This window comes from Nannobrachium achirus (genome assembly GCF_963921795.1).
Source record: "Nannobrachium achirus genome assembly, chromosome: 19".
NCBI lineage: Eukaryota > Metazoa > Chordata > Actinopteri > Myctophiformes > Myctophidae > Nannobrachium > Nannobrachium achirus.
In genome coordinates this window covers 13,771,858-13,789,845 of record NC_137826.1, presented here as the reverse complement: position 1 = coordinate 13,789,845, position 17,988 = coordinate 13,771,858, and the positions used below count along the sequence as shown (strand labels likewise).

Here is a 17,988-nt window from a genome sequence, read left to right as displayed (position 1 = left end):
AACCCTTGCATCCCTATTCTGGGGGGAACAATCGTCAAAAATGGCCAATCTACAACCTCACAACGAGAGAGAGAGAGAGAGAGAGAGAGAGAGAGAGAGAGAGAGAGAGAGATACCTCAAATCAGTCACACCACAATGCATCGTGAGCTTGTAGATCATCTATGTTTTGGCGAAGACAGGAAAAAGTACACACCAAGTCAAGTGCACTGCAAACAGTTTACCAAGTAAAGAGGGTTTAAGTGGTTAAAACGATCACAAGCATTAATTTAGAACAGGCAAACTTTATGAAGTGGAAACAAGACTAAATAAGACCAAGGCGGTAATCAGACTGGCAAGAAACTTTGCCAGGTTACGCTTAATAGACATTGACGGGCAGAGCTCTTCAGCTTCAAGTTGAACCAAGCACAGCTCTCAGCTCCGCTGTGGCGCGCTTATCGGCCACACCACTTCTGAACCGTGGCAGACAGAGAAATTACTCTGGTGCCGCTTGCTCTGCTTTCTCCACCGTTTACCAGTGAGTGATATTTACTTAGTTGTATGCCCGTTTCATGGCAATATGGACATTTTGGGAGGCAATGTTAGGGAGGCGTTAAAGCAAAGGCCATGGGGTCATGGAAATCAGTATATGGGCCGCCTGTGGTGGTGTGCAAGAACACACGCAGCAAGTGTCATGGCAACCTGCCCATCAGATTTGGAGATATCTTGTGTGCAACTGGAAATCCTAGCTTAATGGAGCATGGCGCTACAGGAAAGGCCATGAGGTCAGCTACAGTAGATCAGTAGGGGCCATCCTCTGGGGAGCATTATGGTGTTGTACAGCCAGTGCCTGGCAACCAGCCAGCAGTTTTCAAGATATCCTGTTTGGGAGTAAGGTGTTGGAAAAACTGATGGATTGAGACAGCTATTGAGGCTAAAAAGTGAGTTCCTTATCCAGCAGGTTTGTCTGGATAATAGCTTATTGGTGAGTGTCAATGGGATATGGAGTTGAACCAGTTGTCTTAAACCCTCTGAGATTTAGAAAACTGGACCCGAGTTGGCTCTGTACCTGGACTTTTTTTTTTTCCTTCAATCTACACCAGGGGTCTTCAACAGGGGGTCCGGGACCTCTAGGGGTTCCTCAGAGTTACTACAGGGGGTCCCCCAAATCTTTGTGTGATAGAAACTTTTTTTCTCCTTTTTTATATTAACCACTTGAACTTTAGCCAAAAATAGCAGATCTACAAGCTCACAATGTGAGCTTGTAGATCTGCTATTTTCGTCAAAGAGGTTTGGTGTTAAGGGGAAAAAGAGCAGACTAAGTACGGAGTGAAAGGTCAGGTTTATTATGTGTTGACGGTTCAAGTGGTTAAATGACTGAAAACACACATTGACATGAATCCAAAATACACTGATGATTGTGCCGTCAAACGACAAAACTATATGGAATCTATGAACAGGTTGTGGGGGTCCCCGCTTCATCTCCCTCTCAACTAAGGGGTCCTTGGCCTGAAAACGTTAAAGACCCCTGATCTACACCATATCGCTTCAGAAATAGAAGAGATACAAGTCGACAATGTGTCGCAGAACGACACATTTTGAGCTTGTAGATCAGCTATTTTTGGCTAATGTTACCCCCAGAATATGGCTGCTTTTTATTGAGCCTACTCAATAAAAATGATACAGGAACATCAGGAGCAGTAAATACCACCAGTACAGTATTCAAGTCCCATTCAACATAAAGAAAAACAGCTGTTTTACATGACAGTAGCAATATACACGTCAACTATATTGGATGTATAAATTAACCAGTGAACGGAATGCAAAAAAAGAAACAATGACAACATCCTGCTGATTTGGAGAACAGATTTACCAGCTCAGTGGCCTTGTGGTTAGAGTGTCCGCCCTGAGACTGGGAGGTCGGGGGTTCAATTCCCCGGCCGGGTCATACCAAAGACTATAAAAATGGGACCCAATGCCTCCCTGCTTGGCACTCAGCATCAAGGGTTGGATTGGGGGGGTTGATCACCACCACCAATGGGGATCCTGTCTGTCTGTCTGTCTGTCTGTCTGTCTGTCTGTCTGTCTGTCTGTCTGACTGACCAGCTCAGTGGCCTTGTGGTTAGAGTGTCCGCCCTAAGACTGGGAGGTCGGGGGTTCAATTCCCCGGCCGGGTCATACCAAAGACTATAAAAATGGGACCCAATGCCTCCCTGCTTGGCACTCAGCATCAAGGGTTGGATTGGGGGGGTTGATCACCACCAATGGGGGTCCAGGGACTGCAGATGAAAATTAGCCCACAGCGGGCTAACTCTGGCTCATTTACATTGAAGTGAAAACTGACATGTCCATTAATGAGCACGGTCCCTGTCAAATAAACAGATCTTAACTCTTAACCTTAATTTTCAAAATCTAGACAGTCTGATATCCAATATCCATAAATCGAGGTTGAGTTTCCAAAATGACACATTAATTTAAATCAAGGTTGAGTTTCCAAAATGCCACATTAATTTGTGTCAACCAGTTTCTATCTAGCAGCCATAAGACTGCTGAGCATGTTGCCAATGCACAGACTGATAACTGAACTGTGTTCTTAATGCACAGACTTCACTGATCTGTCTTTTTAAATGGACTCTCCTTTACATACATTCATGACTCTTAATCTATTACGCACATTAGCCACTTTGTATGCACTTTATTCTACTTCTATGCTCTAATTCTCTAATATCTTTAAACTGCATCGATGGGCCTGCATAATTACACATTTCACCTATTTACTTGTTGTGATATGATGTGACAATAAAGTCTGATTCTGATTCTCATGGACTAAACCGATCCTCCCACATGGACCACAACAACAGGTTATGGAGCTTTGCGGATTACACTTTGTAGTAAAATGTGATTATTGTTCCATTTGCATTTGAATGTGGGCAAGAAGCTAAACTTAAAAATATATATCGTCGTTGTCGGGTGGAAACCTCGTATCTCCAAGTTTCAAATGTGTACGTTCTTTTGCAAAATAAAGTCCTGCTTCCTCATACAAGGCCGCACAAAAGTAGTGAAAACAGCAGATCTACAAGCACACAACGCCTCGCACCGCGAGGCGTTGTGTGCTTGTAGAACGTCTGTTTTCACTAGTTTGAATCATTTTTAAAATGCAAAATGCAAAACGAAGGGTTTGGGACATACAAGGTTTTCACCCGACAACGACGATATAGTACTTGATGAAAAGGGAAGGAGGGTAACGTTTTGTTGACCCAGCATGTTTGCACATGCCTGGATATAGCTCTGCGTTCAACAATCCTAATGATTAGGAGCAGTAGGACGGCGACAGTATTTAACAGCACCCAGGGAGCAGTTAGGGCTTCAGCGTCTTGCTCAAGGACACTTCCACAGGATGCTGGGAGGAGCCGGGATCGAATCAGGAACCCTCCAATTCCCAGGCAACTGCTCTACCACCTGTGCCACAGTCGGAAAATGCCTCGTCTGCGTTTTGGTTCACACCAATGCGTCAGGCAGCCATGCTAATTATAACCGCCATCCGTCCTTTTCAGAAAAGTTCAGCCCGCAAAATGACTGTGACGTACAGTAGGGGTTCAACAGTTAATTAAACTAATCGATTTCATTGATTGATTATTATATCATCTACTGGATTTTCTCTATTTCGCGTGACACCATGGCAAATATAAGTAGGGCTTATGTACTGTAGATAATTAGACTAATTGATTTAAGCAATATATTTTTTTTCACATTGATTCATTGATACATTATTTGTTATATCCCAAAATATACACTTCTCGATAATGTGATTAATCGAAAAAGGCATTGATAGCATAATCGCAAAGAAGATAATTGTGATATTCTGACTTGTGGTCTTGTGATAGATGTTCTTTCAGGCCAACTTTTAAAGAAACCAGTGCTACGCATCCTTTAATTGAGGGGTCTTCAACAGGGGGTCCGGGACCCCTAGGGGGTCCTCAGAGTTACTACAGGGGGTCCTCCAAATCTTTGTGTGATAGAAACTTTTTTCTATTTATCTTTTATTTTTATGTTAACCACTTAAACCCTAGCGTCCATATTCTGAGAACTTGAGCCAAAAATAGCAGATCTACAAGCTCACAACGCAAAGAGGTTTGGTGTAGAGGAGAAAAAGAGCAGACTAAGTACAGAGCGAAAGGTCAAGTTTATTAAGTATTGACGGTTCAAGTGGTTAAATATCTGAAAACACAAATTGACATGAATCCAAAATACACTGATGAATGTGCTGTCAAACAATGAAACTATGTGGAATCTATATGAAAAGGTTGTGGGGGTCCCTGCTTCATCTCTCTCTCAACTAAGGGGTCCTTGGCCTGAAAACGTTGAAGACCTCTGCTTTAATTGATAGCATCAGGGCATTCCGCATTTTGGTGGCAGAGCAACAGAAAGAGAACTTTCCCATGTTTTTCTAAATTTGGGTGGTACCAGATCAGTAGCGGAACAAGTCAAAACCGGGCCGATAGGCAAGCCACAATGATTAGGCACCACTAAAATAAAATAAAGGTCCATGTGATCTGACGGCAGGGCCCTCAGTAGCCGCCTACCTCCGCGCCTGTACCAGATCATGGTTGCTCCCTGAAGATAATTGTGATATTCTGACTTGTGGTCTTGCGATATCTATGTTTTTTTCAGGCCAATTATTAAAGAAACCAGTGCTAGGCATCCTTTAATTGATGGCATCAGGGCATTCCGCATTTTGGTGTCAGAGCAGCAGAAAGAGAACTTTCCCATGTTTTTCAAAATTTGGGTGGTACCCTCTAGTGTTGTGGCTGTCAATCACTTTGGAGAAGAAGTTCGACAGGTATGAATGAGGGTATAGAGGCCACCGAGGGCACTGTCTCTTTGAGACTAAATACCAATCAAAGTGATATTTGCTTAACCCTGACTTCTAGTGTAAACAAAGGTTTGTCAGTCAGTCCATTACCTTGGAGTACATGGCACCGCTCAGGACCAGGCCATTGCGGATCCAGATGATGGAGGCAGCAGGCTTGGCGTTGTCGGCGTGGCACGTGAGGTTGAGGTGATCACCAGCCCGGAGGCTCACCACCGGTGCTCCCACTATGACCGGCTCATCCGGAGGCACTGCAGGGACACACAGATAGAGTTGATACAAATTTTACAAAAAAACCTTGCATGTCCAAAAACTTTCCTTTTTATTGCGACTGTAGGTCTTAGTATGAAAACCTGCAGATCATGTCTGTCCGTCACGCCTCAAGACAAGTCACGCCTCATATCACGCTCCATATATATGGAGATCCATGATGTCATCAATATTAAGCCCATATCTGTGAATGTCCATATTTGGACATATTGTGTCAGTCTCTGTTGTTTGAGCGTGCTTCTCGCCCTTAGGGCTTACTGGTAATTAAAGATAATAATCTCATTTCGAGTTGAAAAGGGACAAATCTCAAAGCTTATTATTAAGGTGATTATTGATTCAAATCAATAGTAGCCTAATAATATTTGCTATAGTGTCTTACTGGTTATCATTTAATAGAAAATACATTTGTCATAATACAGTAGCTGATCTACAAGCACACAACGTGTTGTGAGTGAGCTTGTAGATCTGCTATTTTCACTACTTTTGTATGATGAATTAAGGCATCAATTTATATATAAAACATACAAAGTTGAATCGGCGATACGAGGTTTCTGCCCAACAGCGACAAAATCATTGACGATCGATAAATTATTGACTCCGACCGCCTTCGTAATGAATCTGAATGAAAACTCCGAAGACTTAGAGGCAGACAGACACAGCGCTGCTGGGTGAAATGCAATCACAAAATGCAATTTCAAATGAAATATGTTTGCGGTAGTCATACAATGCAGTCGAACTGTATTAAATTTAAGTCAGATAGTGTTCCGGGCAGAACAGCAGGGACCACCCAAAAAAGAAAAATGTCGGCGCGCAAGCCACCAAAACAACAAGTTTGCCCTGAATGGTCTGGGCTTGGGCCCAGACCTTGTCAACTTGTCACACAGTCAGCACCGGAGGCATTCAGCTGTAGAAGCAACCCACCGAGCTTTCATTATTTGTACTCATTCTAGACCAGTGCTCTTCAAACTTTTCTGTGCCCAAGGCAACACCAATGGGCAAGTCAAAATCTCCAAGGCACACGTACTGTAGCATAAAAATACAAATAAAAACGTTGCAGACCACAACGCGCCACATCTCGACGCACTGTGAGCTTGTGGATCTGTGGTTTCTGTGATTTAAAATAAATAAATACAGATCAAATTACAAATGATGACATTCCCAAAATAGGTACTCTGGCATGAAAGTTGTTAAAACATATTTTCGGGGAGGTATATATAATGTACCTCAATATTGGGAAATACAGAGCCATATGCACAAAGTAGCCTATTAATATACTAAATTCAAAAAATATTATATAATAATATTATTATAAAAGCTTTAGCACCTGGACTTGTCTCACAGCACACCATTTGGGAACCATCTGTTCTAGTCTGTAATGAATATGTTTTTAAATATGAGGGACAGATCGGCAGCATAACGTACTTTTAGAGAATGCAACGCCAACCAACAACCAGTAACCTCATTGTCGCCTCTTCCCATTATGGACACAAACAACATCAAAGGACATGCATAAAAGGAGGACCGGGGTAAAAAAGATATTGAAGTAAATTGAAAGACAAGCGGGGGAGACACACAGAGAGAGAGCTAATGGCAGACGCACAGCCCCTGAATCTGCAGAAAGGCACTGATTACATTCTTGTATGAAACAGGATCTGATCACCCAGGATTTTATTCAAACTTGAGTGAATTATTGATTGAGCACTCAGCTCATTAGGTAGCAGATCTGGGGCAAGCCTAAATCAAAGGCATCATGCAGCTGGCTCATCCTGAGTGCTTGGAAGGAAATAGAGAGAGAGAGAGAGAGAGAGAGAGAAAGAGAAAGAGAGAGAGAGAAAGAGAGAGTGGGGAGAGGACTCGTACAGGGACGAGAGTGGTGGAAAACGGAGTACCAATAGAGCCATAGTAGAAGGAGATAGAAGACAGTGTTATTAACCAGTTAAGCCCCTATATACACTTTGCCGTACAATTAATAACACAGAATAGCAGATCTTCAAGCTCACAATGCATGGATTTGAATCGTGACACCTTGTGAGCTTTTAGGTCTGCTATTTTAAATTGCTGAAAATGTTGAGATGTTTTGAGATTGTGGAAATCTCGCTATTCCTACGTTAGCTACTCACCCGCGTCACGGTTACTGAGGGTTAGGGTTTGGGTTAGGTTTAGGCATACAGTTCTCTGCAAGTCATGTTGTCCTTTCTCCCATTTTAGTCCCTCGGTTACCACACTTTTAGAACCAGTGCCCTAAAGACTTTAGATTGGTTCTGCAATATAGTTGTTGTTGTTTTTGTTGTTGTTGTTTTTAAAGCTCTGAATTGTTGGGAGGTGAGGGACGAATGATGCCAAAAGGGACAAAGCGGATTGCAAGGGACTGTAGAGGTTAACATTCACCCACGTCGGCAGGTTAGCTACTCACCCGCGTCGACAGGTTTTCACCAGGTTAACATTCACCTGTGTCGAAATGAACCGTCGAACAGATGCTATGTCGCCCACAAAGTTTCAACAGTTGTTTCAAAAATAGCAGAAATACAAGTTAGCAATGCAACAAGTCTTGCTTTTTCTGCTATTTATTTTGTTTCTCTATATTGGGTGGGTGGGGGGGGGGGGGGGGGGGTATGTTCGAAACATTGAGTGAAAAAAGTGTACAGTTGCAACCAACGCAGTTTTGTTTTACTAAGTATGAAACTAAGTGTGAAACAAACAAACAAACTAAAAAAAAACTATGAAATGCTTTTACCAGTGGCTGGGAGACAAGGCATCCCTATACGGTATCCCTACAGGGCACCCAGCTATATGAAACTGCACACTAGCAAGGCAAAGCCTGCAGCTTTCCACTGCGCGAGCTACCCTCACCGTTGTGTTATCACTCAGTGCCTGAACTGAGCCAGTATACTTCTTTGGACGGTTATTATTATTTTTGTCAACCTGAGCGCTCTCTTATTTCTCATTGCGCGTGCCGTCACCTGCTGTGAGAGAGTCTCGCTTCTCATATTGGGGATGGGGAGACGTACTGCGCGAGAGGAGTCTCACCCCCCGCCCCCCCCCCCCCGCTCCAGTGCTTAAATCAAAGCCGTACCGGCCTGCCTTGACTTGAGGGAATCACGCAAAATTAATATTTCATAGTATTTACAGTGTGCATTTCATCCGGACCTAAGTGTCAGCCGCGATAACGTCATATCAAGTCAAAAAGCACAACCAAAAAAGCACACCCATGAAAATGTCTTCCTGCAAGACTAAACTAAAAAAGGATAAGACATATGGTGGGAAATATACAATGTTATAAGATGCAGTTAATAACAAATATAAATAGAACTGTGCATTTCTTTCTGTGTGTTTTTTTCTCCTCCATGGACTAGCCTATTAAAAATGTATTGTAGCCATATGGGATAGTTGATCCTACAATTATTTATGCATCCCTGTTTTCAGCATATTTGTCAAAATCTGCATGAATGAATGAATGAATGAATGAAATATTTCACAGGTTATTGAGCTTGCAGATTGACTATTTTTGCTACTTCTTGTAAGAAGAAGTACAGTATAGGGCTGGTTGAGTGGTTAAGACAATGGTTCTCAAAGTGGGGTCCGGGGACCCCCAGGGTTCCTTGGGGGGGGGGGGGTTCCAGGGGGTCCCCTGCTAAACTAGTTAATATAGAATCACAATCGTTTTAACCACTTTATCCATTTATAACATTGGCTATGGCTCACAGCGTGTCATGTTTTTGAAATATATCTGAAAAAAGTTTGGAAAACATGTAATACCTTTGATATCCTGACTACTAATTGAAGCCGAGGCCGAATTGGCCCGAATCGCTTGAAAGAGGCCTCACAGCACATGGTTGGTTCTACAGACTCCAACTTTTGCACACAGATAGCTCAGATCGTTGCCTACGTTCTTAGCTAGGCCTCGACCCGACACGCGGTTTTCCGGAACCGGCATGAAAGGTTTGGAATCTCAAGGCCGAATCGCATGAAAGAGCCCTCACAGCACATGCAGACTGCAAATTTCGCATGCAGATAGATCAATCTTCTCTTCTGGGGGTCCCTGACACCTTTTTCAGACAGGGGTCCGTGGCCAAATACATAGCAATTTGGGGGTCCTTGGCATGAAAAAGTTTGAGAACCACTGGTAAAATACCCCCCCCCCCCCCATCCACTGTTGTTGTTTTCCTTTTATTTATTTATTTTTATTTTATAATTGAAGGCCTGCTGGTAGACATATAGCTCCAGACGGCCTCTGGCGAGCGGCCACATATGGAGCCATATGCTGTGTAGCGTAGCATGCACAATGGCTCTGCGGCACAACACAATGGATGCAGTAATAGGCCGAGAGAGAGAGAGAGAGAGAGAGAGAGAGAGAGAGAGAGAAAGAGAGAGAGACTATGTTAGTTGAAGGAAAAGTGTGTGACGGAGACAGAGTTCACGAAACCTGCTGACTTCATTAGCACCGAGACATGGCCTCTTCTCTCATCCCCCACAGCTGCAGGACTGCTGATTAGGGCCCCTCTAGCATGCTGCGTTCGGTGGCCAACTTTATTGCACACACTATGAACACTAGTGTATGTGGCAGCAAATTGAACTGGTCCAAAATTATAGGCTCATATAGTACAGCCTAGATAGAACAATGGTTCTCATGTGTTTGGACCCCCATCTGAAAATGTTTTGTGCTAGGGACCCCCAGATGAGAAGATTTGTGTAAAAAAGAAGAAGAAGAAAAAAGAATGAATAAAGTAGTTAAAATGATTGTGACTATAGTCATGTTTCCATTAACTTATTCGTAAATAGGAAGCGAATTATCAGAAATGCGCATTAAGACAAAGCAAATTTAGCCTGTTTCCATTTGCGTGTGTATTTCAAATTAACGACGGTCGCATGAGCTGACTCAGCACGGTCCAGCTGAACACAGCAAAGCGCTCCCTCCCTCCTTGCCCACCACTGGTTCTGTCGGATGTTGTCTTTGCACAACAGTCTGTAAAGAACTACAGCTGGCAGCCGGTCACGTTGTGAAAACGGGGAGGAATTTACACACGGTCTGTGTCACTCCGTGTGTAACAAACTGGTTTGTTTTGTGGGCTAACGCTATACAATGGACGTTAATTAAGTGGCAGGGGAAAGTGTTAACTAGGAGGACGATGGACCAGAACGTCATAATGTATTCGCATTTATTGGCTGACCCGTTTCCATTCACTAATGCGGATTTAGTTTTTTCGATAAAGCCTCAAACTCCACCTCCTCCAAGCGCATAACAGTTTTTGCAGATAATGAAAGTTAATTTGAATTTTGAAGTGTTTCCATAAAAAGATTTATACACAACAGCCTTAATGCGCATTAAGAGGCTTTATGGAAATGTCACTATTGACTACTTTCGATGGGGAAAGGGAGGGTCTTGATGGGTCAAGGGTCCGTTTGGACCTCTGCTGGTCCCCGGACCCACCGTTGACAAACAGTGTCCTCTAGAACTCCTTCCTCACGTTTAGGAAAGAATGGTGTCTCATTGATAACTCGAGCAGTGGCGATTCTTCTTTCCGCCATATGTTTTTCCTTTGTTCTACTTGGTGGACACCGAGACGAGGAAAATATTGTTATGATTTGAGAGCTTTTACTAATTAGGGACTGATTAAATCCAGGTTCCCAGGTTTGGTGATCCGTCACTCCCCCTGAAAAGGCTTTTCCAAACCATTCAACACATCCCACCAGAGTACCACATCAAATAAACACTTCAGCTTGGTTTAAAATGGCACATGTTCTCATCTTCTGCCTTTACTCTGTTGATTTTTTAAATCCCCTCTGAAAACTAATTTGTACTTTTTGGCTTCTAAATTAACCCCATTGAGAGTTATGTTTCTGAGAGTGAATGCGTCTTAACTATCTTGTTTTTGATACGTTTAGATTTTTGTGAGCGCTTTTATCCTTTGTATCACCACAACCACAGCTACAGTTCCCATAGCCTGCAGGGACATCCATCCGGGCTATGGGACCATGACTACAGATCACATAGGCAGCCTATGGCAAAAATGCAAATAGAAAGCTTACACTTGGGAAAAGGGAAGAATCTGCTTTCTTCCTCTGTGCATATGTCAGTGGTCAAAGCAAATTAATATATAACTTCAGTTTGATTGCTCCAATCCAATGAGGAGAAAAATTGAGTTTAGTTCATTTAACCACTTAAAGCGTACCGAGCAGGGATCTCCTGGAGTCTATACTTGGTCCCCTCCTTCTCCCCTCTACACCAAATATCATAGCCGATCTACAGTACAAGCTCACCCTGTGGATGTGCTATTCTCAACAAATGTTTGCCTATTTTTCCTGAATGTTCACCAATTACGACATGCCCAGAACATGCCCCAGAAAACAGCAGATCTACATGCTCACAACGGCATTGTGACTCTGAGCATGTAGATCGGCTATTTTCACAATTTGTTGACATGCAGGCCAGTCTGGCATTTCCTAAACACATGCGAGGGAAAGTTAGTCGGGTCTTTGACCAATCTGAGTTAGGGCCCAAGGTGGAGGGGCCTGGAATTATTTTATACTTAGCTATTGAAAAATAGCAGATATACAAGCTCACAGCGTGGCACCGAGTACTACGCTGTAGATCTGCTATTTTTGAAAAGTCGTGAAAATGTGTGCAAATCTTTGAATGTATGTATTTTTTAAACGAAGGTCTGTGGCCAAATACATATCATTGTCCTTCACATGAAAAAGTTTGAGCACTACAGAGACATAGAAATTCAAAAACCTTAGAAGGATTTGAAATATTCAAAGACTTGTTCACGATTTTAAAAAAATAGCAGATCTACAAGCTTGCAGCAAGCTTATATATCTGCTATTTTTCAATAGTTAAAGTACCCATGGGGCCCAGGATTTGGTGCGACACCCCTGGTGGGTCAAAGACTCGGCTAACTTTCCCTATAACTATTAGCCACCTGGCCCTCCGTACAGCGCTGTGCAAGAGGTGCTCTACAGCTTCCGCAAAAGGGCCAGCCGTGGAACTGACCCCCATTACCTCGTGACTCGTCTGTTCCTCTCTCTCCCTTCACCGTGTTAAGATGTTAAGGCGTCGAGGGCAGCGGCTGCCACGGCTCCGCGCGGGTCCACGGAAAGGCTAATGCTTCCTGAATCATTACACAGGACTCGCTCCCCTAATCAGATGTGCTGTTGACCTCTGTCAGGCCCGGAACACGCGGCCTAGCGGAGGGAACTGCGAGTCCAAAACACTGCACTCCTCTCTGCGGCGACCCCGCAGCTGCTCAGCCGCCCCGTCCTCGTTACCGCCGTGTTTGTGAACTTGGCACGGCCTAATGCCTCCAAATTGACGATTTAACCCATTCAGACCTAGAATTATTGAATGCTTTGACCAGTGAAAAATAGCAGATATACTCACAAGCTCACAGCGCGGCACCGAGTGCCGCGCTGCGAGCTTGTAGATCTGCTATTTTTGAAAAAAGTCGTGAAAATGTGTGCAAATCTTTGAATATATGTGTTTTCAAAGCGAACGTTTGTAACTCAAATTTTGCTTCTGGGGGGGGGGGGGGGGGGGGGGGGGGGGGGGGTCCCTGGAACTAAAATGTTGTGATGGGGGTCCGTGGCCAAATAAATATCATTTTGGGGGTCCTTCACATGAAAAGGTTTGAGCACCACTGACATAGTAGTCTCTCAAGAACAGGCTAGCTGAGCTCCATTTAAGTGAAAAGGACCTTTTCTTTGACGATGGCTGGCCAGATTGCTGACACAGAAACATAAGGGTTTTTCAAAAAGTCTTAGAAGGATTCAAAAGACACTCTTATAGAATCGGGTCAAAATTCAAATTTTCAAGATTTTTCAAAAATAGCAGATCTACAAGCTCGCAGCGCGGCACTCGGTGCGCGCTGTGAGCTTGTATATCTGCTATTTTTCAATAGTTAAAGCACAGAACAATGATACACTATTAATGTGTACCCGTTCTGAATGGGTTTTAATGCAGCTGGTCAACAGATTCCTCATGAACCAACACGGAGGCCGACTAATCACCCCCGACTATAATTATTGGAGAGAGTTCTCTCCGTCTCAGCCATCCGTCCTTTTTCCCCCGCCTGTCCCCCCACCCATATGTGTGCTGTGCAGAGCAGGCAGGGTCGCTTTTTCCCTTTCCCTTTTGTATCACCATTTCATTACACTCTAGGTATTTAATTCACTGGCCCCCCGGGAGGAAATATGGAAACGGAGGAGGGTCATTCAGTCCTGTGCCGACAAAGAGGAAATTATAAAGGAAATATATCTAGGTGTGTGTGGGGGGAGGGGGGTAGTGGAGTTAGTGCAGTTATAATGGGTGCACGGAGGAGAGGGTCATGAAGTGGGGCGAAAATGTTACGAGTTATTCTGAAATCTATGGTCAGATATTTTTTTGGGGAGACTATAGCATCAAGATGGGAATGCTGTATGCCAGGGGTCTTCAACAGGGGGTCTGGGACCCCTAGGGGGTACTCAGAGTTACTACAGGGGGTCCTCCAAATCTTTGTGTGATAGAAACTTTTTTCTATTTAATATTTATTTTTATGTTAACCACTTGAACCCTAGCGTCCATATTCTGAGAACTTGAACCAAAAATAGCAGATCTACAAGCTTGTAGATCAGCTATTTTCGGCAAAGAGGTTTGGTGTAGAGGAGAAAAAGAGCGGACTAAGTACAGAGCGAAAGGTCAAGTTTATTAAGTATTGATGGTTCAAGTGGTTAAATATCTGAAAACACAAATTGACATGAATCCAAAATACACTGATGAATGTGCTGTCAAACAATGAAACTATGTGGAATCTATATGAAAAGGTTGTGGGGGTCCCTGCTTCATCTCTCTCTCAACTACGGGGTCCTTGGCCTGAAAACGTTAAAGACCCCTGTTGTATGCTACAGTTTGCCTTTAACCACTTTTCAACCTAGCAGCCCTATTTTGGCCATTTCATTAAAGACAAATACGGGTAATAATAATAATAGTAATAAATAAAGTGCATTGAGCAAATTCAAACGGTGTCCATTTTGCTATTTGAGGGAGTCTGTGCTCTACTGTTTGGAACATACTATGTTTAGCCCTGTTACTGTAGCTAAATACTGTATATTGAACTGTATGTTGTCACTGTCGGGCACACTTACTGTAATATCTCCATGATTAGCCTAAATGTTTTGTTTTTTCATGATGCGATATCCTACTTTGTCGTATACATAAGTGTCGCACTAAAGTAAAGAAAACATAAACAAGAGCTTGAGACAAAATAATAACCAGGCCTACATTTGATCCATTGGAACAACGGCTATTTCCATTTGCCTGACAAGTAACGCTTTTGGACATTCCAAGATTTCCGGGCTGACAGCAACAACGCTGAATATTATTCAAACTCAATTGCCAATCACTTCTGGAAAAAGAGCCACACTTTTAACAAAGCACAACTGGCAGTAGAGTCTTACATGTGCACCCGCGCGTGACATTACTAACAAGTCAAATGGAGAATGGGGGAGCCAGCCCGTTTGTAAGCCCCACTATCACCGATTCAAATTAGTGATTGTTCCTCTCTCTTCAGATAAGAGATGCTGGCAAAGTTAATTAAACTGCTTACTTTAAATACAGAATGTAACAGGCCTCAGAGCCCTGGAGATATGGGATAATTTATTTTGCTACTCTGGATGTAGAATCCCGAAGGGTCTCATGGCAACCAGTGCGCACAAGTAGAAGACATTTTATTATAATATTATATCCTCTCCATCTTGAGTGCATTAGTGTGGGTGTTGTAGGCATCTGTGTATTTGTAAGAAGACATCTACAAAATAGAACAAAATTAGTACCGCAATTAAGGATAATTTCTTATTATACAGCACGGATGGCCTGGGTATCATTATTTTCTCATGTCAAAACATAAAAATCTCTCACACTTATTTTTTTTGAATAAAACAAAACAAAACAAAAATTATAACCTGTCAAGCATTGTTTAGACATCGCCTAAGCAATCTCTATCTGTCATTGTCTATTTCTAGACTCCAGTACTCGGAGCATAATTACCGTAATGCGGACAGTGACACAGAAAACAATAACGACTCGAGGCGACAGACATTCCTCCACGGAGAGAAACCCTGCGGATAGCCCACTCTGAGAACATTGCAGAGGGAACTTTTAACCAATAAACAAGTCAAACTCCTAGCAAGAAATTTAAATGTTGTCAAACCAAAGAAGGAAAAAAAAAAGCAAAAAAAAAAGTCACAGTAATCAGTTTCTGGCATGAAATAACTTTCCTTTTCTCTGGGGGCGATAGACTATAGCTTATACCCACAGCCACCGATCTATCACAGTTTGTATTGAGAGGCTATCAATCACCCAAGTACGGATCCTGTGGCGACACAAAAAACAAAAAAACAAGCCAGATAAGGTACAGAGCTGCATGACAAGACAGCGCTGGGTGTTTATAGGGGCCGGTAGACTCTGCAGCAGCAGAAGGCTGCCTCCTGCCTTCCTCCTGTGTCAGATTGATCTTTTATTGCTTGACACAGGTGCTGATTAGCAGGTGAGCAGAGGCTAATCCATGACAAAGCAGTGACAGTAATAACTGCTAGGGCTGTCAAACGGGGAAAGACAAAATCCCTTGTTGTGGTGACAAATACTTGGTTGCGCGTGAGCCTGCGTTTGTGTGTGTGTGTGTGTACATGCATGTGTGTGTGTGTGTTCTTAGCCCACAGGGTATTGTGATGTATGGTGTTTAGATGAAGGGCGTGCCTTGCACCTTCACTGCTGCTGGCGAACCGCTGTGGTGAAACAGGGCCATAAGCCAAGAAAGAAATGGGTTAGAAATGGCCTGTCTTACAATCCAGGAAATTCCTTCACTATATCCTCGTAGAAAACCCCCGGCCGTGGACACAGGCTGGGCACGTTGAAGCCCTATCCATCCATCCAGAGTTCCACTAGCGCAGATCCCACTACCGTGGAGGAAATGCCACGAAGGTCCCTCTCCCCAACCGCAACCTCTACCATCCACCATCTTTAACCACTTGAACCCCTTATTCTGGGTGGGAACATTAGCAAAAAAAAAGAGAGCTTGTATATCTGTTACTTTTGGTGAAGATGTATTGGACAGAAAGAAAGTGGTCCAAGGGCACTTGGAGCAGTGGTAAAGTGCTAAAAGATGTAATAAATGAAAGAAGCAACCATAAAAAAAGCGGTGCAACCTTAAGTACAGAGCCAACACAGGTCCAGTTTACAAAGTCTTTAATTTAAAGATGCAGTGCCATGATTTATTTCCGCCCTAAAACATGATTATCAGGTATTATGATTTACTAGGAGGAGGATTATTTTCCAAGAGTGTACAGCAGAAAGAGTTAAAATTAGGTTTTTATGTGGCCACACCCACCAGTTCATTAAGTATGCCTGGTTGTTCAGGTGGGTGGAGACCCAGCTGAAGTTAGCCACACCCACAGCGTTGGATGAATGGTAAAAGGGGAGGGGATGATTATATGATGCCATTTAATCACTGTTTTTGGATCGGCCCTTTTGACCCACAAGATGTCAGCCTCCAGGAAGAAATCCAAAATACAAAGGAATTAAGGAATTACATAATTGCTCATAACATCCACACCAGGGGGTCTAATGAAGTACTGTCAACCTCATAGACACATGAAAACCAGAAAAATAACAACAATATGGCACCACCTCTTTAAGTTAACTATAAGCTCCCTATTCTGGACCAAATCTATTCACCAAAAATGTCTTAAAGTTGCTATATGTATTTTGCTGCTGACATAAGCAGGAAAAAGGCAATTGCTTATTTCTATTTTTTTATTATTATTATTATATTCAGATGGCTAACCATGCTTCCTAAAGAAATGTTGTCTCTGTGACACTTCCCGGGGCCACAATCTGCCTCCAAAACTATTATTTTTATCTGTGAGAAGTTCTGTCATTGGTCGATAGATAGATAGCCTGCCCTGTCAGGGTCCAATCAGGACAGCCTCTTGTTCTTGTTCGGATTGGTTAGACCTTCTGTCAATCCTTTTAGCCCCGGTCGGCTGGTTCATGCACCAATGAGCTGCTACTGCTAGTGACAGAGCTTCTTACAGATAAAATAATAGTTTTGGAGGCAGACTGCGGCTCCTAGAAGCGCCACAGAGACTAGATTTTTTTAGGGAGAGCAATGAAGGCATTTTGACAATTTACAAGGCACTGGGAGATGGAGCTCCACACCGATGTCACTGGACCCCTGGGAGATGGAGCTCCACAAGGCACTGGACCCCTGGGAGATGGAGCTCCACAAGGCACTGGACCCCTGGGAGATGGAGCTCCAAAAGGCACTGGACCCCTGGGAGATGGAGCTCCTCCCGATGTCAGCAGCCAAGACTGCACGTCTTATGGCTCTTTTCCATTAGAAGAACTACTATAAAGTGAACCGTGTTGTGAAATGCATTTCACAGGTTCCGAGTTGGTTTCCATGCGCAACGGCTCGGTTCCAGATAAGGTCCTCAGAACCTAATTTGGGCCCTGCTCAAGAAGTGGTACTATAAGCCTGACTTCCCAGAACTATAAGAGCTCATGCCGTGTGAGCTTGTAGATCTGCTATTGTTAGCCACATGTTCGCTTATTTTGACATTCCCAGAAAAGAGCCGATCTACAAGCTCACAACGCCTCGCAGCGCGAGGCGTTGTGAGCTTGTAGATCTGCTATTTTCCCAACACTAAACTGTTCATGTGTATAACAGTTTAGGCTGCTGCCATTGACCACTTAAACCGCGCAAACCACTTAAAATAGCAGATCGACAAGTTCACAACGTGGAGCGCCGCGACGCGTTGTGAGCTTGTCGATCGGCTATTTTCTGCGAAAGCTTTCCCCACAATAACAGAAAACAGAAAAGACACTAGTATGGCGCCCTGAG

General features: G+C 43.4%; 1 pseudogene across 1 annotated transcript in view; it reads right to left on the bottom strand.

Annotated features, from left to right (window-relative positions):
* Window positions 1-17,988, bottom strand: part of LOC308304623 (kin of IRRE-like protein 3) — a 171,280-nt pseudogene that overhangs the window by 97,179 nt on the left and 56,113 nt on the right. Inside the window, exon 4 of the transcript in view lies at window positions 4,940-5,097. The product of the transcript in view is annotated as a kin of IRRE-like protein 3 (transcript). The remainder of the gene's footprint in view (window positions 1-4,939; window positions 5,098-17,988) is intronic.